Below are 6,777 nucleotides of genomic sequence, written 5' to 3'. Positions count from 1 at the left end.
AATTAAAAAAATAAAAAGTAAAAAAATTCTGCCTGGTTCAGATGATGTAATTAACGGATCTCACGGAACCTCAATGCAGTATTTTAGTTTGTGCAAACCTATTTAAAAATGGACAAAAAAAACCAACAACCCAGAACAACCAACAAGGTAGGTTATATGTGAAGACATAAGTTTAAAAGGAGGAGTAAATGACAAAACAGGTTTCTGGTCAATTAACCTGTCATGGCTCAATAAAAACATATTCAAAATATTAAATTGCATGGAAACTTCCATTGTAAAATGTACTAAAGTGGAAGTCGTTTTTCTTTCGTGAGGATATTTTTATTAAGTAAAAGAAAATTAGAAAACTTTTGATTAGAACAAATAATTACATCACAACTTTAGAGTTGGAGGTTGCAGCTGGCCCAGATTTGAATCCCAAATTCTGAGCAGGACTGGAGACAGGGGTAAGACTCAGTTTTTTTTTTAACTTGCGTTTGTTTCTACTGTTTCTTTTATTTCAGTAATAAGACTGTTGCAACAGATCACTATTTTTATTATGCACGTGTTGTAAGTAACGTGATGCCAGTACTCATGTACAGTCTTCCTAAGTTTAAATTTTAATTTTGAAATGTTTCTGCCCTAGAAGTTTTACTGGAGCCTTCCAAGAAGACCTTCTGATGAGCCACTCATACTGATGGATAGGTGACCAATAAGAAAATATCCAGGCTATCTCACTTTTACTATGAGGGATTCAGGTTCGATTGAACCAACACATTTGTAATAACGACACTTTCCTATTCAGCAGGAGAAATTCTATGAAAAAAAATGTTCTATGAAATATTCATGAGATTTTTTTCCATAAGAGACTCAAATTTGAGCTTCACTGATGCCTTTGGACACCCTAAAAGGAATGATGTGCCAATAACTGCAAGGAGTGATTGTAAGATAGCTAATGCTGCTGTCACTTGTATAAATAAGTTTCTGTTGATCACTGGTCAGTCTGTGTTACAGCCCCTCCTTTGTGCCTGAGCAGAGAACCTGTGAATCTAATCTCACATTCGGCTGAAGTTTTTAGTTCAAATTTCAGTAGACTGCCCCTCAGTCAGTCTCCACAGCTGCAGAAATATTGGATTTGTTTGGACTCCTTGCAGGAACCAAAAGCAACACGTGGCAGGACAAACACAATTTGGCTTTTATTCACAGCCTTCTCAGGTACTCTGCTGTCTTAGGAAGGAGATGTAATGTACGTTGTGGAGGTGAAAAGCACCATGTTTGTCAATACCTGCTTGACGGGTAGGATCAACCTTAATCTCCAGCTCTAATCCTGTGTTCTATCTCAGATCTGATGAAGAAAGGGCAGCTAATTTTACTAGAGCTGGCTAAGGGTGGCTGCAAGGTTAACTCCAAATATCAATGTGGTTCTACTTTGAATGTCTAGTCTGACAGAGACATGTGCACTGATTATTTACCTACAGGTGAGTCTAAATAGGAACTGTTATGCATATGGTGAGTTTTCTGGGGTTTGAACTGCAGTTTATCTCAGACGTCAGAGGAAACTTTTTGTACAGTTGACATGAAAACACAAATCAGCATATGCCATTTGTCGTGAAGCCAGAATACATGGAGCTGCCATAGAATTCAGTTTAATGGCCTAGTCCATAAGCTGAAGCTGCAAATACTTATTTTTTTACTGTTGGATCTTTCTGTATTAGTCCCTTGAACTTGCTCTAGGTGGTGGTCTTTGGCCTGTAACCACACATTCCACTTAGCAGCTGTTTGCATGAGACTTTCACTTTTGGATAGAAATAATAAAAAAAAATAATGCCAAGCATCTTTGGTTTTGGTTTGTACAGTCCAAGAAAATCATGATAGTTTGAATTTCTTAGACTAGCTGTAAAAGCTTTTGCTGCCTACTCTTCTCTGCTGTAGACCTATTGAAGTAAAACTGTGGTTTGATCCCTCTAGACTGAAGATCATCAGGGTTATGCTACCAAGCTGTAATTCCTGTATCTTGCCTGTGAACACATGAAATCTGAAGTCCCAGAGCCTTCAAATATCTATGAATATGAGTAATTTGTAGTCATTTGAGTTAAGCACGCAGATAAAGAGGAGAACATAAGGGAGGAGGAGAAAAGCATCAGAGGACAAAAGACAGAGCACAAGTAGCCTGGTTGTTCTGTGTACTGATTTTAATGTTTAAAAAAGATGAATGGAAGTGTGTTAATTCACAATGATATAAAAACAAAATTTTCCTTTTTCCTATTTGCTATATCATAGTTTTAGTTTGTTCACCTTTGCCTTCTTTGACATCATGTCTGAAAAAAAACAACAACAAAAAAACCCCCAACACCAACAAAACAACCAGCCATTTTGGACACTACATGCTTGTGTGCAGGTCAATTGTGGATGGCTGCTTTCTTACTGAGTGATTACCAATAAATATTCCTGTCACAAATACCGACTTGAACTTTCTGGAAAGTAATTAATTGCACAAGCAACTAATTCTTGCAGCTGCAAGGCATAACTTCTGTTTTTCTCACTAATATCAGTGTTATACTTAACTTTTGAACCTCACCAGCATATTTTTAATGTCTGAGAATAATATTTTCCATCTGCCTGGATTTCATCTTGACAATTCCTACAAGCATCTTATTATGTTGTGAGTAAAATGGCAGAGATGGTGGGAGAAGGAACTTTGTGGAAGAGAGGAAGTGTAAGTATATGATAGTATTCTTCTTTACATAACAACATGCAGTTATTTTGCAATTATTCTGCACAGTGTTATGAAAAGAAGTATGGCTTTCAGCCATCGGCTTTTGTCTTGGTATACTTTAGTATGTAGAACTGATGATGTGACATGAGAGATGGAAAGAGAAGTTTATCTGGGAACTAATAAAGAAATACATAACTGTGCCAGTTTCTAAACAATAAAATGTTTCTTTTCTGGTGACTCCCATAAATATATTCATACTCTGTTCACATCCCTTCCCTGGGGAAAACACAAACAACTTCTTTAAACAGTATTGCCAATACTAGTAATTTATATCTTCCTCTTACACAATACTTCATCTGTAGCTTTCAGAGTACATTGTGAATGAAGTATAGATTCTCAATTGGTTGAGTAAAACGTAGGTGGGATATTGGTTTTTGAGATGTGAATATTACAGTTTATTGTTTCAGAATGTGAATACTCTGAGTATTTCAATAATATTATATTAAAATTAATTTTGTAAATTTTGTTTTCCAAAACCCGAGAAGATTTAAAGGCCTGAGAGATTAGATATTTATGGATCCTAAAACATTAATATCTATTCCTACACACATTTAAAGGAGCTATTACTAAAAAGCAAGCAAAAAAATCAATTTGGGTCACTTATTGGCAAATGTTCTGTTTCTGTCAATCACTACTGCTTTGAGCACAATTATTTCTTCACTCCATCCTTACTGAAAGAAACTGTAGTATCTAATCAAATGCTCACTTAAGACTTTAACTAAATAGCTAGACAGAACTATGAGAGCTAGCAGTACTTTCCAGAGACTATCAATATAACTATTGAGACAAAGGTTAAACTTTTTAGGGAAAGAAATTAAGAAAAAAATTCACTTGGGAAAAAAAAAAAGTGTTCTTAAATATTCGTCAATAAATCACCTTCTTGGATAGCTGTCAATAAATTTGAATGTTACTACCTATTCAATAAATATGCCCTACAATTTTGGATTTTTCTGCTTGTTTTGTAGATCTGATAAATACACCATTCAAATTGCAATCTGCATGGCACATATAAGGGGAGAGTAATCAACTGAAATACTTAAAAAACGAGTTAATCCGCATTCAGTTTGTGTCTAAAAAAATCCAGCAAAATAAACAGCTAATGCTTGGTCTTGTCTCATTATTCTGGGAAATCAAAACTTAAAAAATGGAAAATTTTTAGAAGGAAAATGCTTTCAAATCAAATATAGCAGTCACAAGTGAGTGGATGAGCAGCCTGGGCAGAGCATTGCCAGACATCTGCAAGAAACAGTTTGAGAACCCATAGGAGACCAGCCATGACAAGGTGCTGGAAGCATATGCAGGATTTGCACCAGCAGTTATAAGAACAGTCTGTCCTGGATTTTGCCTAACTCTCCATTCCTGAATGCTCCAGTACATGTAGTCTTACCAAAGTGAGAAACAGTAGTTCAGTTCCAGAAAGGTGAAAGCCGTTTCTTTGACTGAGTAGAGGTGCCTTGTGAGAGAAGGGCCAAGTTGCCTTTCATTGTCCCTGAGAGCAGCATGATCTGCTTGCTCAAGAGACTCACATAACAGACAGACACAGGCATTGCCAGAATGGTGAAGGGAGAGGCTGAAACGATTGCGTCACCAGGGAGACTGAACTGATAGGTAATTTAGAAACTGTAATTATGGCTCAAGCCTTCTAAATTAATGTTTATACTTGATAGTAAAGGAGTAAGTCACAAAGCACTGTTATTCAGGCAGTAGTTCTGCTTCCTTTAAAGTCACTGCGTAAAAGTCTCTTTAATTTTGGTAGTACTGAACTAAGCTGCATGATTCGTTCTCAATTTGCTTTTAATTCTTCAGCACTCCTAATGCATAGCTGTATGCTCCATGTAAGGCTGGCAGCAGTGGGGAATGAACTGATGTTACTGTCTTCTATCAGAATCTCAGAAGATTGAGTGAACTGAAGGGGTAGGTGCCTGCACTTTCATGATTGCTACATTTCAATCTCTGGGTTTCAAAATTGGCATCTCCTTCATCGTGTAGCAAATCCCCGAGGGAGAGCCACAGGCTTCTGTTTCCAGGCCTAGTTCTGTCCTGCTCTGTGTTATAAATGGACTCCAAAGCAGGCTCTCCTTTATAAGCTGTCCTTTGAATCTTGTGACTCACCTTCATAAAAGCTGTCTTGGTCTTCCAGTGAAATTGCTCCTCAGCTCTCACTTCTGCACTGCTGAGCAGCCGAGAGGAAGGGAAAGACATGCAGCTCTGTAACACTGCTCTACCGTACTCTGTCAAAACCTGCCAACGGTTCCTCACGCAAATGAGCTTCCAGCTGACAATGTATGTTTTTAATTTAGCTCACATGGTTATACATGGGCAGGTGAGAAGGGCCCATTTCCCTTTTTCATTTCTTTTTTTTTTTCCCCGGTGCTGGTAAATGTATTTCATCTTGTAAGTCTAGCTTTGGATTAAAAAGCTGTTGCCTTTGGCACTAAAGCTGCGCAGCAGGCTGAAGAAAGTAAAGCTTCCTTTCATTGCCATGTTTGAAACTAGAGGAAGTCATCATATTACTTTAACAAGCAGAAATGAATGAAAATGTTTAATACGATTATGCAAGCATGAGTAGCTGTATAGCTGTGTTCTAACTGCCATGGATTTTGCTCTGTGTGATTCCTCATGCTGCTGGATAGCGTGATTGTCTGTTTTCCACTAGCAACTGAGTTAGTATTTTGTTGTTGTTTGGAGATGTGAGATCTCTGGTGATCTGTTTCCCTCCTTTTTGTAGACACAGCTCCTTAAAAACAGGTTCGTGCTGTAGATTTGACATTATGCTTTGCTGCCAATGAGCATCTCATACTACACACCTTGCAGCTATATATTGTTAAGCATACAGGAATGAGTAACAGTCTTCTGATTTTGCTTCTGTTGTGGCACTGTGTAGAATAGAAATTAATTCCTGGCTTGTGTCAGAGTTGAGCAAAGCACCCAGAATGTAGTCACTCAACAAAAACACTGCCACAGAGAGAGAATGGAGTTAGCTTAAGTGCCAGAAGCAATTTTATCTCATGAGCATGGTGTTCCTCAATTAGTTAGCTCTGAATGTATGACACTACATTGTGCAACAAAACACATTTAATTGCTGCGTGTTTCACCTTGTCACCTGTTTTTATGCTGATTATGATTGGTGAAGAAGGCTGGAATTCATCTCTTCTAATTTTGGATGTTGAATTGGGAGCTGGCTGAGCTTTATTTGCACTGGAGAGAGAAGGGGCACCTAATTATATCAACCTCATGTCTATCTTAGCCTAGAATGACTTTTTGTCCAGTGTTGCCCGTTTCTCTCCAGGCTAAATGTATACTTACAACATTTTTATTTCACTAAGAGTTTTCTATTTGGAAGAAATTACAGAATACTGAATCCGACAGTAATTAAGGTTGAAAGGGACCTCTCAAATTTATCTAGTCCCATCCTACTCAAAACATGTTCAACTACCACAGGTTGATCAGGGCTATGTCCAGTTTGTTCTGAAATATCTCCAAGGTTGGAGTCCACAGACTCACTAGGAAAACTATTCCCAGTTTCTGATCACCGTAACAGTAAAAAATATAATTATGTTTTATAGGAATTTCATGTATTTCAGCCTGTGCCCATTTCTTCTTGCTCCTTCACTGGGCTGCGTTGAGTGACTTGTCTTTTTTAATACTCTTCCTACCAGGTATTTGATATGATGTTCCATCTTCTCTTCTTCAGGATTACAGTCCTAGCTCTCTCAGCCTTTCCCCATATGTCACATTCTCAGTCCATTAATCATCTTTTTAGTCCTTTGCTGGACTTGTTCCAGTGTGTCCCTGTCTGGATTCCAGCCCAGAACTGGTACCAGTGTCTGAATATGTCTCAAACAGGCAGATGGCAAGGAACACTTCCCTTGACCTGCTAACAATGCTCTTCCTGTAGCCCAAAACTTTTTTGAATTTTGTCATGTGACTGATCTCTGTGAATTCTGCTTTTTAATCTCATGCCACTTTTGTACAAAGAATCAGTTTCACTGACAACAAGAAGACAACCTAAAACCTGATTA

Source organism: Meleagris gallopavo, chromosome 1 (genome assembly GCF_000146605.3).
Source record: "Meleagris gallopavo isolate NT-WF06-2002-E0010 breed Aviagen turkey brand Nicholas breeding stock chromosome 1, Turkey_5.1, whole genome shotgun sequence".
In the NCBI taxonomy this organism is placed as follows: domain Eukaryota; kingdom Metazoa; phylum Chordata; class Aves; order Galliformes; family Phasianidae; genus Meleagris; species Meleagris gallopavo.
Note: the sequence above shows the minus strand (reverse complement) of the source record.